Raw genomic sequence first — 20606 nt, forward strand, 5'->3', positions numbered from 1 at the left:
TGTGCTCATACTACAGACATCAACATTTTCACCTTAAAGTCTATTTTCTCTCTCCTTTGACAGATTATTTTTCTCTCTCTCTCTCACTCAGACCAATGTTTGTTGGACTGTGGAAAAGACAAATAAATGCTCAGTCAGTAGGTCACAGAACATCATAAAGACAGACAGTATGTTTTGTGTGTGTGTGTGTGTGTGTGTGTGTGTGTGTTTTGCTGCATATGTTTGTGTATATTTTCTGCACATGTTAGTGTGTGTGGGACATGCTGTCAGACACACATGAGGATGAATAGCTACTGTTAACGTATCTGGTCCATCTGCATTCGGCTCGTGTGTGGTCATAGAGTTTAATCAAACTTATCTCGTCTCGTTCACATTGTTTGTAATTAGAGGATGTTTAGTGTTTACTGAGAGGGGCAGATGATATTTCCAGGCCCTTCACAGATGGACTAAACCATACGTTTCACAGATTCAGCGCTGTGTTGACGTTTCTCTGAAACTGTTGTTTTCTGATTCAGCGAATAAAGCTAACAGACAGATTTTAATAACTTTGTGTATTTGGACAGTTTGTTCCTTCCTTAAAACAAAATAGTATTTATGAGTGTCCCAAACTCTTTTTTTCTTTTCTTTTTTTTAAACATGACTCACTTTTATAGTTTTATTCCAGTTTATTGATGTCAGACTCGGCCGCTGAACCAAATTAGGCTACATCTTGCATCTGCATTTTCAATCAGTTTCTTTGAAATTAATGCTGCATGTAAAACTAAAATGACCTTGCATTTGTGAGAGAAGAGTATTAAAGAAAGTTTCAGCTGAACTGTTTTAGAAATAAACCAAATATTAAGCTCACATGCATATTCCTATCTAATATAATTCCAGTGGTGTGGTTTGCTTATTAATTTATTTATTTTTTACTAATTTAACTTATTGTGCAGCTTATTGTAGCCTACCTGATCATGCAGCATTCAATGAGTCAAATAACTAAATATTATATTTATAATATTTTTTCATTATTATAATCCTTTTGTAATTAATTAATTTATTATAAATAATTAATTTAATTAATAATTTATTATATACATTTTTAGTTGAATGCTGTTCCTGCCAACTGATGTCTGTGTCTCGCGGATCACATGACTTTGAATCATGCTCCAAAGCCTCGATTTGAATAAAAAAAAATTCGTAAAGGTTTCGAAGGACGGAAATTGGCTTTGTGAGTCAGTCAGAACATGCCCATCAATACACACAAGAGCTCGTCTCATTTGCGTGTCATGAGTAATATAAATATAAACATGTGTATATATCAAGGTCGGTCAGAAATCTTGGAGTAACATTTGATGACCAGCTGACCTTCACAGATCACATTTCAAAGACAGCTCGATCATGCAGGTTTGCACTGCACAACATCAGGAAGATCAGGCCTTTCCTAACTGAGCATGCAACACAACTTCTCGTCCAGGCCCTGGTCATCATAGGCTTGACTACTGCAATGCTCTTCTGGCTGGACTTCCATCATGTGCAACTAAACCTCTACAAATGATTCAGAATGCTGCAGCTCGTCTTCAACGAGTCCAAAAGGGCCCACGTCACTCCTCTGTTCATCTCTCTGCACTGGCTACCTCTCGCTGTTCGCATCAAGTTCAAGGCATTGACGCTTGCTTACAGATCTATCACAGGGTCAGCTCCCTCCTACTTTCACTCACTCCTATGAGTCTACATCCCTACCAGAAGCCTACGATCGGTCAACGAGCTCGTGGTTCCATCACAGAAAGCCACAAAATCACTTTCCAGAACATTCTCATTCACAGTTCCATGCTGGTGGAACGCTCTCCCCTCCCTCATCCGGAATGCAGAATCCCTGACAACATTCAAAAGACAGCTGAAAACCCATCTCTGCCGTGAGCACTTAACCTCATTAAAAAAATAATAATTAAAAAAAATCTTTCCTTTTCCTTTAAATCCTCGCTTATCAGGCTTATGCTACTCTGAACAATGCCTGAACTTCGTATTTTGAGCACTTCTTGCGTTGTTTTTTTTGCCTCTTCACGATGACTCGCTTAATTTAGTCCTAATTGGTAAGTCGCTTTGGACAAAAGCGTCTGCTAAATGACTAAATGTGAAATGTAAATATATTTTTCTACTGAAGGACCGTTCACACCAAGAGCGATATCTAAAGCGCGCGCTGCCGTAATGTTGTCAGCCGCTTGAAATGCTCGAGCTCTTTAAAGTAAGATTGTGATAGGCTGTCAATGTTTTTTATTGTTCATCAGCTGGAAAAATGTCGTTGATTCCAACGACACCGTCTCTCCGTGTAGTTATCGTTATAGTTGTGGTGTTAAACCATTTTAAAACGATGTTTTGTTACGTTTATCGTTAAAGCTGTCTTTGGTGTGAAAAGGCTCTTTTAACGTTTAGCGTAATAAACGTTTACAGATGCGGGTCGGTGCTTGTGGTGAACACGTCAGATATGATTTTTTTTTTTTTTGTAAAATCAGGCAATATCTGTTAATATGCACCAAACGTTACTATAATTCAACAAGGCCACACAGACTCTGGTGAGTTGATTGATCGAGTTTCATCATTTTTTATTATTTTTTTTATTATGTAGGCCTATCTATTTTTTGTCAACTTTGTCACACAAATTGTAGGCTAATGAAGTTATTTGGGGCTTTGAAGTAATTTTTCTTATTTTAAGTAGGTAAGTAGGTAATTTTTTTAGTATTGTAAGAATTTTTTTTAGTATTTTAAGTAGGTAATTTTTCTTATTTTACTACAAAAGCAGAAACCCAGTAACAACAAAATGACTGCTGTACTTAAAGGGATAGTTCACCCAAAAATGAAAATCCTGTCATCAGTAGCGGTTTCCATCCACTTGTTTTATGCTCATTTTGGGATATCGCATAAAAAACTGCTGGATGGAAACGCCAAGATGTGCATAAATTCTAAAAATGTGCACACAAAAAACATATGCGCTCATTTGAGTCGGTTCGATAAGAAACGTGTTTAAACTAGCTGGGTTTCCATCCAAACGTGAAGCAAATCTTTTCAGTGTTCCCACAAAAAATTAACTCTTTAAGTTGTTTGAGCGCATGACGGTATAGGGTGGTATTGTTAACCTACAGTAAATAAAACACAATTGGCGGAAACAGCCGATTAGTCACGTGGGTTTAATGTTTGCTACATTTCTACTTTATTCGGCAAATGTGTTTCCATCTCCCATTATTCGCATTAACTCTATTTCAAAGACAAAAACCACCTCAAGCGAGCGTAAAAACTTTTTGCAAATGGATTTTTTTTTTCAAAATGTGCCGTTTCCATCACTTGTGTCTGATGCAATACTGCAAAATGCACATAAAAACAGGGTGATGGAAACATAGCTACATTTAACGAATAAATTAGACGGGACGACATAACTGGACTAACTAGCAGACCGATCTTTTTTGCACAGCATCTGCATCTTCCTCCAAATTATTGCGTTTCGTCTGCGCCCTCTGAGACGCAAGTAATTTATTATATGAAAATTATTATATACATGGCTTCTACTTCTATATTTAGGGCCAGTTTATCAGGAAGTGACGATTTTGTTCTCTTCTATCACTGGATGGTAATGCTGCTTTATTTGCAAATGTTTTATGCAATATTCCCATTTTGCATAAGTTAAATTCACAACTTTAGATGGAAACAGCCGTTTACTCACCCTTAAGTTCTTCCAAACCTATGAATTTCTATCTTTTGCTTAACACAAAAGAAGATATTTTGAAGAATGTCTGTAACCAAACAGTTTATGAGCCCCATTGACTTGCATAGTATTTTTTTTTTTTCCCATATGGAAGTCAATGGGGTCCATCAACTGTTTGGTTACCCATATTCTTCAAAAAATATATTTATTTTTGGATGAACTATCCCTTTAATACGAATGTGATAGAGCAATCATATTTTGCATTTCAACATCTTAAGCTGAAAAAAAAAACAACTAAGCCCAAGAATGTACGAAAACAAAATGTCTGTGACAAGCCAGCATTGTAATTCTTTGGCACAGAACCTTTTATTCCTGCACTTTTGTGTGTAGCTTGTTGTTGTAGCTCCTGTGTGTCTGTTCAAGGCCTCTAATGAGTCTCAGTTGATCAGGACATTTTGTGTTCACTCACGCAATTACAGGACGAATGCCAATAACTCTCTCTCTCTCTCTCTCTCTCTCTCTCTCTCTCTCTCTCTCTCTCTCTCTCTCTCTCTCTCTCTCTCTCTGTGTAATAAAGCGAAAAGGTCTTACTCAGCTGTTGGATGTTGTTATGAATTTGCAAGCTACACTGCTTGCTGCCCGGCAGAGAGAGAGAGAGAGCAGAAAAAGCCAAGATTGAAAACAGACCCTCATACTTTGTATATGTGTATGCGTGAGCTCTCAGCACCGTATGCTGCTATTGACACACCTTCCCTCCACCAAAACCGCACTTTATTCCATTGCATTTTCCATTTTTTTTTTTTTTTTTTGGCTTGAGTGCCGTCTGCACAGAGTGCTTTTCTGCACTGAAAAGAACTTTCTCTCCTCTTTTTGTTTCTTCTCCTTTTCTTCTCTTCAGCAGGGCCGTTCATTGTGAGAGTTGCCAAAATCCATCTCATTTCCCTGCGGCTCGTGTTTTCAGCGAAACAGAAACGGGCGACTGTTGCTGAGGAGTTCTGGCTGGGCTCGTGTTGTTGTGTTTCCTCAGGTCTACTAAACCTCTGGAAGAAAGACACCTTCTCCACACGGTACGCTGTCTTTGTTTTCAGGGAAATGTCATTGCTCACAGGTTGCTCTTTCATAGCTCATGAACTACTGTTCAAAGTTTTTAAAGAAAATGATACTTTTATTCAGCAAGTACTCATTAAAATGATCAAAAGTGACAGTAGAGAAATGTATAACGCTTCAAAAGATTTAGGGCTGTGAAAAGATTAATCTCATCCAAAATAAAAGTCTGTGTTTACATAATATATGTGTGTGTACTGTGTATAATTATTTTGTATATACAAATACACACACATGCATGTATTTATTTAAGAAATATTTGCATGTATATACTGTATATATTTATATATCATTTATATTATATAGAAATATTAATATTTTATAATGTCCATTCAATTCCTCACTGCATCACAGTTTCTGCAAAAATATGAACTGTTTTCAACATTGATAATAATCAGAATCGTTTCTTAAGCAGCAAATCATCATATTATAATGATCATGTGACAGTGACGACTGTAGTAATGATGCTGAAAATTCAGCTTTGCATCGCAGAAATAAATGATATTTTAAAATATATTCAGACAGAAGACATTTATTTTGAATTGCAATAATATTTCACAATATTTCTGTTTTTACTGTATTTTTGATCAAATAAATGGAGCCTTGGTGAGCATAGGCTGCTTTCAAAAACATTAAAAAATCTGTCAGACCCCAAACTTTTGAACAGGAGTGTAATGGTGTTCTCACTTACTCACTTAAGTAAATAAAGTAAAAAATAAAGATGTTTCTCTTAAAACAGACCCGAATGAACCACTGCTCATCGTCCAGAAAGCAATAAAATGCTCAGATCATTCAGTGCAGATTGAAATCTGGGCACAGTTTGAGACATTGTTGAGATTCTTCTCAAAACTCTAAAAGGAGACACATGTGAGATTATTGGGATCTTTCTCAGAAGAAACTTGAGACTTAAGCAAAACTCTCTCTTTGCAGGACTAGTCAAGACATTAAAGAGATCTCATCTGTGACTTTTCTGTCATTAACTGCATTAGGCTTTAATCTGTGTTACCTTTGTAGGGATGTTGGTTTTACTAGCGAGTGAGTGAACCCTGCTGTGGTCATTTGACTAAATAAACAGATCTGCTGCCCAACCTCCTCTCCGTCTGGGACCCTGGAGACCGAAGCTTTAGCTCCATCCCTCCCTCACGCAGCTGTACGAGAGACCACTACAAAACGCCACACGTCGAGAGAGAGACGAGCAGAGGCATACAGCGAGAAGTTAGCAGGAACACAGGCTTTTCCTAGACATGCTTTTGATCTGACGTCCAGGCGTCTGCGCTGCTAAAGGTGAGAGATGGGAGTGGATTTAACTGTCGTTTCCGTCGGGTTTTCCTCCATGAGGAGCTGGAAAAAAAACGCTGATTTGATGTATTTTTTGTAGTGTTAGTGAACGACAGGGAAAAGCAAAGCTGTAAAAGAAGCTGGTCAGCAGATTTGTGATATTTTCCAGAAGTTACTGTAGATGGTTGACGATTATAGCCTGAACTTTGTTTTGAGGACATTTGTAACCCTCTCACGTTATTGAAGGTTAATGCTCGTTCTGTCACGGAGAAGTTTATCGTTTTCATCCAGATGTGGGCGATGATAGATGGCCATTAGTGGGCTTGTGAGATTTATCTCATCTGAGAGACTCTCCGTGAGACTTTTTCTGCTTTTATTTGGGAAAAGCTCAATCCTGCCGTTTGTTTGTGTGTTAAACACTTTGCATTTGAACGAGAATGTGCTGAGTTCAGCGAGAGCAAACAAATCTGTGTTTTACAGCCTGTGTTTGAACGCACTTACACACGGTCGTCAACTACGGTGAGACTTCACAGATGTTTATTTTGGTTTGTGAGGTGTTGTAATGTAGTGTTGTCCTCTGTGTGTGTTGAAGTGCGGTACGGATGGTTTATTTGAACGCTTCTGCTGTCTTTTCTCAGCAGTGTTTGTGTGTCGTATAACAGCATTTAAAGGCCGGCTGCATACCAGAATCTAGGTGGTGTTTATATTCATGACTTTTATCATATGCTGCTTACAAACATTTAGATAAAAACATAAAGAAAATGTCACATTGTTTAGATCATCATGATGAGCCTTTGTCCCCCAAAAAACTATATATATTTATATATATATATATATATATATATATATACATGTATATACACACATAAATATATATATGAAATATGCAGTGTTTACAAAAATCTATTGTGTATGAATTATTTTTCACTGCAACCCAAACATTTGTAAAAGTCAGAGCCAGTTGTAGTTCATTGGCACTGACAGTTATCTTAAGCGTAGGACTTTGTATATATTTCGATCAGTCTGGGCTGTAAGGCACACAGATGTTCAACAGCTGATCTCAGTTTCCAAAGCTCTCGTATGCTAATGCGCTGGTGCAGAACCTTCATGGCACGGCGTCCTAGAAAGTCCCATTACTCATGCGGTTCTCATTCAACTCATTGTATCATGATGAGTTTCTGTCCAGTTCTTCTAGAATGTGCTGTTATTAGTCACGCATGTGAGTAAGACATGAGTGTATGCGATATCTGTGATAGGATTGAGTTGTTGACGTTGGGACGGAAGGATCGCTCTATGACTGTTGCGTCACCAGCTGTTTCCTGACCCCCCCCCCCCCATCTGGGCCGCATACCAGTCCCATGAAAAATGTGCTCCCCATTAGCAGCGGATGAGTGGAGCTCATGAACAGGGTCAGGCAGAACCGCAAAGACCCCCGTGTGCCGACATGATCTGCTGCGCTTGAGTCACGGAACATACAAAACACTTCAGGAAGTGCATCTTTGAGTGCTCGGTTCCTTCAACGGCACAACACAGAATACCATTAATATTAAACTTAACAGCAGATAAACTATGTATATGCCTCTAGCTAATAGTTCATTTGCGACATTTGTCCCTTGATAGGCTTTTAAATGTTTAAAAATTCATTCATTCATTAATTTCAATGTTATTATTTAATTCTGAATTTTGCACTTCATTTAATTGGCTTTGCACAATGACAAGTTGAATATTCTAAATAAAAAACTATTAGTCATTAATTCATTCAGTCATTAATTTATTCATTCATTCATTCAGCCTTTCATTCATTCAGTCATTCATTCATTCATTTATTGGGTCATTCATTCATTAGGTCATTTGTTTAGTCATTAATTCATTCATTCATTGGGTCATTCATTCTTTAATTAGGTAATTCATTTGTTAGGTCATTCATTTATTGGGTCATTCATTCATTCTGTCATTCATTCAATTATTAGGTCATTCATTCATTCATTTATTCATTCGTCATTTACTCATTCATTCATTCATTCATTCGGGCAATCATTCATTGGGTCAATCATTCATTGGGTCATTCATTTGGGCATTCATTCATTCATTTATTGGGTCATTCATTCTGTCATTCGTTCAAATATTAGGTCATTCATTCAGTCATTCATTCGGTCATTCATTCATTCATTCATTCGGTCATTCATTCATTCATTCGGTCATTCATTCATTCGGTCATTCATTCATTGACTCTATACTAGTATTCTGCACATTGACAATGAAGTTCTAATTAAAAAAGTTTATTTTAAAAACATCTACCCTTCCTTCTATCCATCCATCCTCTTTTCTCCTGAGTTCTCTTATAAGTATATCAATATCCAATTTACCAATATCATCATGGTATTATCCAGGATATGCAAAAATGAAATATCTTAAAACATATTTAATGGTTTTCCATTTTATTTCCTTGCAAATTGTCCAAAAATCAAGATATTAGTATTAGTATGGATTATAATAATAATAATAATAATAATAATAATAAAAACTATAGTATTACCATGGTAAATGCCCATAAAAAAAATTATATTAAGATATTACCATGGCAGATGGCAAAGAAACATTGGTATAATTCAGATTTTAGTCTCCTTCGGCACTCAAACAGAAGTTTTTCTTCTTTCCTCAGGGTGAAGTTCCTTCACTCGTTCACTCAAGTGTCTGTTTAATCTGCTGTATCCTGCGGTTAATGACCACTAAAGATTACGGCACACAGAAATAACAATGAGGACCAACGACTATTACTATTAAAAATGCAGAAAGAAAGACAGATGATGCTATCTTCATCAGTCTAAATGAGCTGCATTTCTGTCTGTCTCTCTGCACTCAGTCCAAGTCAAACAGAGACACAGGGAGACAGTGTTGGGTTCGACTAGGAAAACTGGCTTAGCAGACCAAAGAAAATATGAACAGACTTCCTTTAGATAGCTCTCTTTAAGAAAAACAAGAACACTGTATGTGTGTGTTTGTGTGTGTGTTTGGATTGGCATGTGAGTGTTTGTATGCATGACGGTTTGTTGTGTTTCCGCATATTTCATATTGCATAAATTGCATATTTCAATGCAAATGCTTGTAGCTACACAAGTTTGATTTCATGCATTGCTACATTAATAAATGTGTCTGACCAAGTTGCATTCTCAGTGTTGCCACAAGGAGCATTATAGATGTGTGTAAACAAACTACTACAGTCATGGCAAAGTTAGTTAAACCGTTGATGTGTTTATATCTATCCTCCTGAATAATAACACATTCAGTTTAAATCCACAGGAAACATTATCACCCCCTTTAGTTCCAACGTTTTCTACTGTGACAATAATGCAATAGCTATATTTATATCCAAATATGCAAATTAATTTGCCAATATTTGAGATGGTGTGCAATGAGATCGGTCCGCTGGTTAGTCCAGTTATAAATCACATCATCTGTTGAGGCAGTCATGTGAGTTTTCGATTTAAATGTGTTTCCATCATAGTTTAAGTAAAAATGTTCTTACCAAAAAAAATAATGATCCACCTCATACCATACATTTTTTTTAATGCACGTTTTAAGATTTATGTACATCTTGGCATTTCCATCAAAGTTTCCAAAGTTACGTGGATGGAAACATAGCTATTAAAGGGGGGGTACAATGGTGTTTCATGTATTCAGAGTTGTTTACAGTGTTAAAGAGATGGATTCTCATGCTTAACATGGCCAAAGTTTTTAAAAAATATTTTGGACGAATAACGGAGAATTTCTGTGACGAAAATCTTACTTCCGGGTTGGTACAAGTTTCGGCTGGTTTTTTTTCGACCGTGGATCTAATGACGTAGACCAGAGTGGAACTCCTTATATGAGCATTTCTCCCGGAAAAGCTCGCCCGCGCACACGTCGACCAGAGGAGAGCGAGACCGCGCACATCAACGCGCTTCAACAGGAAATCATCGGCAGCGCTGCATAGTGTGTTTTTGGATGTGAGGGAAAGCTTACCATGTTCAGCTTCCCAAAGAACCCAGCGTTAGGAACAGTGGATGCAGATTGTTTTTCCGGGGCAAAAACGAGTTGTGTAGACTGTTTGTTCCCTGCATTTCGACGATGAATGTTTTATAAACAAAGCCCAGATCGACGGATTCTCTCTATGGCTCTGGCTTCGCCCACACGACCCGCCTCCAGACGCTCGGTTTTTTCCGGAAAGACTCGGTACAGCCTATCTTTCTTTTATAAATATAATAAAACTAAAGACTTTTTGGAGATATGAAGGATGCTATACTACTCTATAGGTACTCAAGATTAACAGGAGATTGAGTGAAAATGAGCATTTCACCCCCCCTTTAAAGGAACACGCCGACTTTTTTGGACTTTAGCTCATTCACCGTATCCCCCAGAGTTAAATAAGTCCATACATACCCTTTTCATCTGCGTGCGTTTTCATGTGCGTGCCGTAACTCTGTCTGACGCACCCACCGCTAGCCTAGCTTAGCACAAAGATATTGTGCTAAGCTACTCTGCCCAAGTAGCAGTGCTTCGCCTTCTGAGAATATAGTTCCCAGTATGTATACGGTTAGAAGATGGCTGTGTCTCATGTGACCTTGTTATTTGTACACGCTGTGACTATACAAACTATATTTTGTCACTTATTGGGAGCAGTATGCTAGCTGGAGCCATTTACCTCCAGTCTTTGTGCTAAGCTAGGCTAGCAGTGTGTGCGTCAGACAGAGTTACGGCACGCACTGAGATGAAAAGGGTATGTATGGACTTATCTAACTCTGGGGGATACGGTGAATAAGCTAAAGTCCCAAAAAGTCGGCATGTTCCTTTAAGGCACATTAAGGGTCAGGTTTACTAAACAGGGCAAATTAACACAGAGCAATTCCAAAAAAGTGCCAATGGGAGTGGAAAGTTCTGCTCGTGATCTACTGACCACTGGCAAATTAAAGAGCATAATTTACATAATGACCACAATCTACCATAAGAACAGCAAATTAGTGTCTGGTTTAAGACATGCTTTTTTGGGGTGGTAAATAATGGTGTAAATACCAGTAAATTGACGAGCCCAAACCTTAGTGAATCCCCGTGCATGATTATTTTAAATACTCTCCTCTCATAAATTTTGCATCTGAAGGGGAAACTCCGACAAAATATGCAATAAGATCAGCCGCAAAAATAACTGTGTCCACGCCTTTTCAGCTCCAATTTTTCACTGCGTGGTTTTGATAAAATCCTGACAGTAGTTTGAGGGTTTGCGCTGGATCGAGCTGTTAAAAATGGCCCTAAGTATCACTTTGAGATTGCACACTTGCAAAGTGTTGACCAGGCATGTGTACTTGTGTCGAGTGTGTTTCTGGTCTTACGCTCATCATCCCTCCCATCACCACAGGAATGCTAAAGCCACTTCCTCATCCTTCATTTCCTTTCCTTCTCTGTTGCTCTGATAGCAGGCTGGTTGAACCGTGAGTCCGAGTTTGAGCTGTAATCATTTAAAGCTGTCTCTCTGAGTGTTTCTGATGTGGGGGTGTTCGACGGGTTGGGGTTTGGTTTGATGAGTTTATGTTTTTGACTGTGACTGTGTTATCTTTCAGAGTCATTCCATCTTTGGCTTTTTTAATAATTGTTTAGTGGTGTTTACCAAGGCACGCATCACTTGTTGGTCATAGTTAACTTACGGTTGGTGTTTTGTAAAAAAAAATAAAAAAAAATAAAAAAAAAAAACCCTTTTCACCTGCTGGACCATAAACCAGGTGAAAAAAAATCCCAGAGATGTGCACTGAAAGAGAATTGCGAGCCACGTCTATAGACCAAAATGCATTAGCTGTGTTGAATTGAAGTTCAGTAAATTCCTCTTCCTGTCATTACAATTCAACTTCCAGTGCGTTGTTGCCAATTCAATTTAAATGCACGCTCATGAACTGAAAAGGAGTCGGTTCTTCGATTCTGAATTTTGCTCAATGCTGAAGTCTTTCTAGTGTCCTCAATTGTTTAAAAATGAATATCATGCAAAACATGCATTTATTACATTTACATTAAAAGAATACAGCAAATACTCTCCTGTCAGTCAAAAACACATTGAGCTATTGACGTTGTGTGGACAATGTTAGACGTTGTGTCGCAGTGCTTCATCGCACCCTTAATGGCTTCAGCATCTGTGTTTGGGAAAGGGTCTGAAACTCCAGATGTGGCCAATAGCTTCAGGCTGCAGCTTTTCCCAGTTCCTCGGCATCCGGAATGGAACTTTCTGGCATTCTCTGGTGACATCTCTCTGGCTCCGAGTCACTCAGAGTCTGCCCGAAAAGTTATAAACATGACCATAAAGTCAAAATTGTGCAGTGCTTTGGAGAATTACGAGAAACCGGGAGAAAAAGGAGGCGAACTTTAACTTGTGGATTCGCCTGTTTAATGTGGGATGTTTCTAAATGCTTTTTTTCCATAACAATTCATCCTTAATGAGTTGAGAGGAGAGAACAGTTAATGTGAGTGATGCTGCCTCCCACATGAAACACACTCGCTGCTCCTCCTCACCACACTTATTTCTGCACTCCTCACAGATGCTTTTACAAACCAGCAACCTGAAACCCCAGACACGCTGTCAGCCGATACGCCCCAAAAACATGGGTGTACAAACAATTTTCACTCAGAAATTGCTAGTAAATTATCAGTAACGCATTACATTAACCATGAAATTTTGAAGTATTTATAGAATTTTCTTGTAAAATATATTCCAATAATCTTTGTTTTACTTGCAGCTTTGAAAAAGATATTTTTACATTGTACATTATTACGACATGAAAACAAACTGACTGAATTCAGAGGATCTTACAATTGCATTTAATTATGAGGTGACAATTCAGAGATTTTGTTTACCGAAAATAATATATGCACTGCTTTATTGTTAATTTTATCAAAATGCTTAATTGTTACACTAATTCACCATTGTATTCTCTTGCTAGATTTTGAAGAACAAAACGTATCATAATTGCATGGCTATTGATTTTTTGTTTTTATATGACACCACAATGATCAAAGGGGAGACGCTTTATCAAAATTAATTTTCCCTCGCTTCAAAAAAAAAAATTGGTGCATAGTCTATAAAATTTTAACTCAGAAATTGCTAGTAAATTTTACAAATAATTACAAAGAAACAACAAATAACAGATTGAATTAATCATGAAATTTTGCTGTAGAAAAACTGAATTCGTTTTTTCTTGTAAAGCATACATTATTTTACACTTCTAAACAATTTTTTACAGTGTATGAGTTTGACAAAGATCTGAATGATTTTGATTAGTCAGAATTTCATAATACTGGTAATTCTAACATTAATGCACCATTAGTCTTAGTATTCATAGTATTTACTTTTCTTTATTTATTTCATTTATTCACTTATGTTTTTTTTAATATGTTCCTTGAGGTTCACTTATAATGGTAATAAGTGTTTTGCACACACAAAAATCAAATAGATATGCAGAAAAACGATTATTTTCAACCTTCATTCTGACTGTCTGAAATGATGTGTTTTTAAGGGGCGGCTCCTTTAATGCTTGTCAGTAAACGGCCACTGTTTGTTATGATAAGCTACTGTCATTGCATGGGAAACCGTATCAGTGCCCACTCGCTATTGTATGCGAGTAAGTGTTTTGAAAACATTATCCATATAAAACCGACATTTACAGACAAAGCATTATGAAATCATTTACTTACAGTTTGTGATGCAGCTGCTGTCAGAAAGGCTTCACCTTTCAGCAAAAGTTGCTTTGCTAACTCTCCATTACACTGTGCCTCGCTGACAAAACTAAATGCTCCGAACAAACATATGATCCTCTGACGCGATCCGGGACGCCGTTGAATAAACCATCCACTTGTTTTCGACACTAGTATCCTTCTGAAGTCTGTTCAGAGACACTAATGAGCTGTTTAAACTGGACAGCTCTTTCACTCTTCCATTTGTCCTGTTGTGGACTGACTCAAGAGCGTGGAGTAAGTACATCAGAAACTGAAAACACATCTGTATAGTCATCTGTATCCAGTGTAGACAGCGTCACTGATTATAATGGGTTCTGTTTGCTTTTTTTTTTTTTGCCTTTCAAACAGAGCGTTCAAATCAGAGGCTTAAATCAGGCTTGGAAAAATGCCTTTTATTTCTAAATTATGACTTTTTTATGTAAAAATCATAATAACATTATAAGGGCACCCCAGGAAACATTATAAAAGAATAAAATAATCCAGTTCATGCCCCGTTTAAGACATTTCTCCTTATATAGAACTTTTTGTTGACATAAAATTGAGTCAAGAATTCTAGAGTTCTTTACAGAACCCCACTGAACCTTGTTAAAGAGAGTGTGTAGAAGATGAGATCAGCTTGCATGAGTAGTAGACTTTAGGTCTACTTAGTGCTGACCGAATTTGAGTAAGAGGGTGATTGGAAAATATCTTGCTGGTCTCTTGTGGTTTTAGGTAGTGGGAAACCAAACTAACCAAGAATAACCATGACAGAGATGGACAGTGTTGGAGGAACAAAGTGAAAGGGCTTCAAGATGGTCTGCAGAAAAAGGGAAACAGGCAGTAGTAGAAAAGTAGTACATGCCGTAGAAATAAAATGTTAGAGTTCGTCCACTCATCTCAGATATTACAACAATCCCCAACTCTGGTCTTTTTCTCTGTTTCTGTTTTTCAATGTTTTGAGTTTGTGCTGAATCATTTCCTGCTGTTGTTGCGCAAGTAATTTAGTGGGAGTTTTTTTTTTGTATTCATTTCGTTTAGTGTGTGTGGTTATGATTTTTTTCTTGATGGGGTCCTATTATGCTTTTTTACATTTTCAACTTTCTTTAATGTGTAATATTGCTGTTTGAGGATGAAAAAACGTCCTCAAAGTTACAAAGTCAATCCAAAGGGAGTTATTCTATATATTAGTAAGCAGTTTCTGAACTCCCTGAAACGCCTTGATTGTAGTCTTGAGTTTTCTTCCTGGAATGAACACATCACAATATTCCTCATTTAAATAATTCCCGCCCAAGGCATACGCAAAATAAAGGGGCGGGGCCTGATTGAGTTAGTTAGTAGTGTGTTGAAACTCACGGTTATGGTAAGGGGCGGGACATTTCACAAACACACTTGAAGTGGTTGACCAATCAGAACACACTGGTCCAGCCGGCCAATCAGAGCACATTGCACTTTACGGAAGGAGGGGCTTCATAGAGACAGGAACTAAACAGAGCTTTACTGACAGACTGGGAAGAGACGAGCTGCAACAATGTAAAATATGTGAAAAATACTGTGTTTTTCTTTTTGAACATTCAAGCATGAAAACCTATTCTAGTAGAGCCCAAAAACAAAATCAAGACTTTAAAAAAGGGCATAATAGGTCCCCTTTAAAACATCAGGGCAACTTTAAAACAGAGATTTAGGTTTGGCAAAAACTGTTATTCAGCCATGAGTCGTTTATTTCTTTTATAAAATGGCGGAACACCAGTATTCAGTAAATATTTTTGTAACACTTTACAATAAAGTCCCATTAGTTAATGTTAGTTAATACACTAGCCAACTGTTTATTGTTGGTTCATTTTAGGTCCATTAAATAATATTAACACCTACTTTTGATTTTAATAATAGTACATTTTAAAATGTATTAATAAATGCTTTAGAGTAATTTAAAGTGTTAGTTCATGTTAACTTATTCAGTTGTCTAATGTTAGCAAAGAGAACAAAAGTGTTACCATAATTATAATAATAATAATAAACAGTTTTCTGACAATTATTGTAATAAGTTTAACTGTAAACTATTAAATAGATAAAAGTGTTCAATATCATTGATATTGAATTTAGATTCTAAAATATATATTAGGTTACTAGTGTGTGTATTTGTTAATTTACAATGAATTTAAATGTGATTTATCCAATCAGACATTAGAGCCGAAACAGTCTGTTTAATAAAACAGCTTGAAATGGGAGTGGATGTTTTTCTGGACAGTGTGAAACTGTGCTTGGAATGCTTTGTTTTTATTTTCTTCTTTGTTTCTGCATCTCCTGTTGGAAATCACACAAATGTTTTCAACTTCAACTTTCATTTTGGGGTGAATTACCCCTTTAAAGGGATTGAGGCAATCGGTTTCCACGACTGAAATGAGTTATCCTAACTTGTTGGGTTTTACAGTGTAGTAAAAAGTCTTTGCTTCTTATTACAGATCTTAACAAGATTCAACTAAGATTGCAAATTGGTGGGTTTTGTCTTTGTTTTCCATTGTAAAGTTATGGAATATCTGCAGACTCCCCTCTGGAAGTGTTTTGTTGTTCGCTGAGGGAGTTGATGGCGGTTTGGGGATCGACATCACCGTCTCATCATCCCAGGGGAAAGCAGGGATAGAAAAAGAGAAACGTTTATTTTAACAGGGACACACTGGATCAGTTTTCCCACAGCCTGTGCCAAAAGTTTAGCTCTGGGAGGGCTGATCCTAAAGCAGCGCCCACCTTTAATAAATGCTAATCGAGAACAGGAAGACGGGATGAGAGTTACATATGTGTGCGCACACGTGTAGGAGCTGGCCGCCCTCCAGACAGATAACCATCTCTGTGTTTGGCCCGAGACCATGCTGCTTTTTTCATAACTAGCGATAAGAGCCTGTGAACCTTTTGTACGGTGAGATTAGATGTGATGAATGGTTTGGGGTCAGTCCTCTCGCTGCGTCAGTCCTCTCTCCAGTGTTCGTAAAGTGAGGGAAGTACGGTATTCTCTATAATAATATTAGAGCTCCATACACTTAATGTATGTGCTGGTCATCAAATCTGCTGACTCTGTCTTAAATGTGTTTGCTCTGAGGAAGATGATCAGAGGTGAATAAAGAAGTTAGTCACATTGAAATCAAAATTGACACTTTTTCTTTTATTTTTATGGAATATTGTAGTGTTTATTATAAATGATTATACGTCCACTTCATTATTTTCATGTGCCCTCTTTAATCAAAAAAACTTCATGCAACATCTCTTCTCTTCTCTGATGATGTGTTTACTGGTGTGAGGGCGGAGCAACCTGTCACTCACATGAGATCCACCAATAGCAAACCACAACATCCAATCAATTAACCATGGACAAAATCAAGTTCCACCCTACATATTTTCTTGTTCAAGAAGCCATTTCACTCGGATATACATTTCAATAGGGAACAGATATAGCCTAGATACACAGATACTTTGTCAAACATTTTACTAAATTAAAAGTCTTAAGTATCTTGCTAAAAAAAAAAACATTGAGTGAAAATAAAAAAGTTTCCAATTCAATTGTACATAAGTACTTAAAAGTTGATTTTGAAAAGAAGAAACAGAGATTTTTCTTATTTTGATTCATGCTATGGTTATTTTATGTTATAGTAGTGAAGTTCTATTACTCAAATACTTTTACACCTCTAAAGATGTTATTGCTGAAATGTTGCTCTTTCATTGCATAGGAGACTTAAAGAGATTGGTCCCCAAAAATGAACATTCTGTCATTATTTACTCATGCCCTCATGTTGTTTTGAACCTGTATGGCTTTCTCTCTTTTGCGGAACAATGTTTTTTTTTTTTTTTTCTTTTTTTTTTTTTTTTTGTGTGCATGCAATGAAAGAGCAGTCTTCAAAATATTTCTTTTGAGTTCCGCAGATTTAGAGTGACATGAGGGTGAATAAATTATGACAGAATTGTCCTTTTTGGATCAACACCCTTTTAATGGAGCTCTGAGTCAACACTGTCTGAGATGTTTATACCAAAACACCCTAGCAACTGCTCAGCATCATGCTATCAACCCAAAATAGCATAGGAATTGGCAAGCAATGCTCTAGCAACCACCTAGCAATGTCAAACAACCACTCAGAACACTTTGGCAACTGCATAGCAACACCCTGGCAACCATCTAGAACACATAAGCAAGCAAGCAAGCAAGGCTTTATTTATATAGCAGCTTTTTAGATGGTGTTAACAATGTGCTTTACAGAAAAGAAAAGCATGTACTGTATATGCATTCACAGAAAAGAAACAAGCAGACAAAGAAAAAAATCCATTGATGATAAAAATTCAAATCCTCAAGGAATGGCTCTAGTAATACTTTTTAAAAGTGCATAGTCTAGTTCCCTTAATGTGGCTCTGTTGTACTGTGAATGTGTTGTCTCATCACCACACGGAGAGGACAGCAGCGGACGCACTCTGTGTTTCGCAACATTTCAGGAGCTCTGGCGTCCGAGGGGGATTTTCGGATGGTTTTATTCCTGGTCTTGGTGGTCTGCGTGTCTCTCACACACCCACGCTGAATCTATACACATGTTCCCGAACACACACAGGAAGCAGGAGGCCCTGCAGCTGAATGCAAAGAACAACATCTAAAATTGTTTCTTTTCTCAGTGCCTTTGTTTTTCTTTTTCCCACTTTTCTTTCAAGGCTGTGTGTATTTCCCAGGAGTCCATGCAGAAGAACAGACAGCAGTTTTGGTGACTACCCCCCCCCCCCCCTCCCCTCTCCCCTCTCCCCTCTCCCCTCTCAAACTGGCTCCCACTTCATCAGTGCGGCGCTGCCAGATGTTTAAGGAAAACAATCTCCCGTACAAAGATAATCCCAGCAGAGACGAGCAGCTTGGGGGTAGTTTATATGGGTGCAGGAACGACGGTCCTTGCGGAAGCCGTGTGACGTCTGGTGGGAATTCTGGGATGTTTCTGTTGTGTGACAAAATGACACATTTGAGAGTGTTAGCAGGAGCTCGGGATGCTGGGAAGGGTCAGACGAGCACGCGGTTCCCATCCCATCACCCACACACACACACTCTCTAAAGACACTCAGACACTACATCTGTTTATATTAAGTAAACCAATATATCATATGATACAATGATAGAGCTATTTGACTCAACCATCCGTATAACTAGTGTTCACCATGACTAGACAGTAAGAAACTACCTAGCAACCACCCAGAATTCCTTTGAAACCTCACATCAACTCTCAAAAATGCTTACAGTGCATTATAAGCTGCATAGCAATGCCTTGGTAACCACCCATAATATATTTAATACTGCGTAACAACACTCTAAAATGCTTAGGAAGCCTTTGCAACTGCATAACAATTTACTGGCAACCACCCAGAACACCTTAGAAACCTTATAGCAACACTCTAAAATGCTCTGGACACTCAGCAAGTGCATAGCAATGCCCTGGCAACCTCCCAGAATGTTGTTAAAACTGCGCAGCAACTCTTTAAAATTGAACTGCTAGAACCTTGACTACTGATAGCAACACCCTAGTAACCATCCAGAACACCTTAAAATCACACCGCAACACACTAAATTGCTTAGAACACTTTAGCACATGCATAGTAACGCCCTGGCAACCTCCCAGAACATCTTAAAAAGCATGTAGCAACACTATGAAATGCTCAGAATGCCTTAGCAACCACCCAGGACACCTTAAAAAACACATAGCAACACTATAAAGTGCTTAGTATGCCGTAGCAGCTGCATAGCAACACCCTGGCAACCACCTAAAACAGTTATACTGTGATCTCACCTGCATCCTTGAAGGATTTCTGGCTTTTCATGTTGTATAGCTGGTGTTTCTGTCATGCATGCTAATTTAATGTATGAAGTCAACAGTGCCAGGCGAGGGTGGATGACAGTGTCAGCATTAGATTTCCATTGTATTCTGTAGTATAATTGTTTTAGCTTGAGCTCTTTTCAGTGATCTGACGGCTTCTGCATGAGTCTGTGGTCTCTCTGACGCAGGTTGGCCACAGTGAAGCTTTTCTAGAGCCCAGAGAGACGTTAGCATGAAAAAGAGCCCGTTCTGACATGGACCTCAGCCTCATTCTGGCCTCTCTCTCTCTCTCTCTCTCTCTCTTTCCTTCAGAGCTACCGTTCTTTAGTCTTTCATATTCTTCTTCTTCTGTTTTTTAGCCAGAATTTCTCTCTCTCTCTCCCTCTGAAAGGGTTTGATTCAAAGCTCTTTTCATTGCTGGGCTGCTTGGCAGCGAAATATTCCACCGTATTCATCTCTCCTTTTTTTCAGATGTTATGTTTTTTTCTGTCGCTCTTGGTCTCGCTGCAGCTTTCAGAGGACTCAGCACATTATAAAGCTTGAGAAGTAACTGCAGCTCACTAAACCTGATGCTTCTCATTTTAAAATGGCCTATTTTTATTTGCATTGACTGTTTGATTCCTTCAAAATAGTTGTATGCATTTTCAGAAAGATTTAAATGGCTCATTGACTCACAATGATGTGTATGTGTAAGCATGACTCCTGGGGTCTCTGTGTGCGTCCCCTGTGTATCGGAGATCATGAGAAAGTTTCCAAGTCTTTTCTGGGAATACACACTGGACAAACTCCTCCTAAAGCAACTATAACAGCACTTAAGGCTCCTTGTTCTCTTCTGTACGTCGCTCCTGAGGGACCGGCAGCATTTTATGAAGTGCGTTTTTATGAAGTTCAGTATATAAGTGACGAGAGAGAGTCTTAATGGGCGTCTCGCAGGATTTGTGAGGGATGGTTGATTTTGATTGCTCCGGTGAGATAGTGATGATAGTTTTAAAAGACAC

At 38.0% G+C, this 20606-nt stretch overlaps 1 protein-coding gene across 2 annotated transcripts in view; it reads left to right on the forward strand.

Moving 5' to 3' along the window:
* Nucleotides 1-4285: 4285 nt before the first annotated feature.
* The window catches only part of pdgfrb (platelet-derived growth factor receptor, beta polypeptide), a 44760-nt gene continuing 28439 nt past the window's right edge, over nt 4286-20606 (forward strand). Inside the window, exons 1-2 of one of the 2 annotated variants that reach the window (XM_079893499.1) lie at nt 4286-4743; nt 5856-6064. The gene's annotated coding sequence lies outside the window, so the exon portion shown is untranslated. The remainder of the gene's footprint in view (nt 4744-5855; nt 6065-20606) is intronic. The other variant, XM_079893501.1, reaches the window with a different exon arrangement.

The sequence above is a fragment of the Squalius cephalus genome (genome assembly GCF_949319135.1).
Source record: "Squalius cephalus genome assembly, chromosome: 14".
Lineage (NCBI taxonomy): Eukaryota > Metazoa > Chordata > Actinopteri > Cypriniformes > Leuciscidae > Squalius > Squalius cephalus.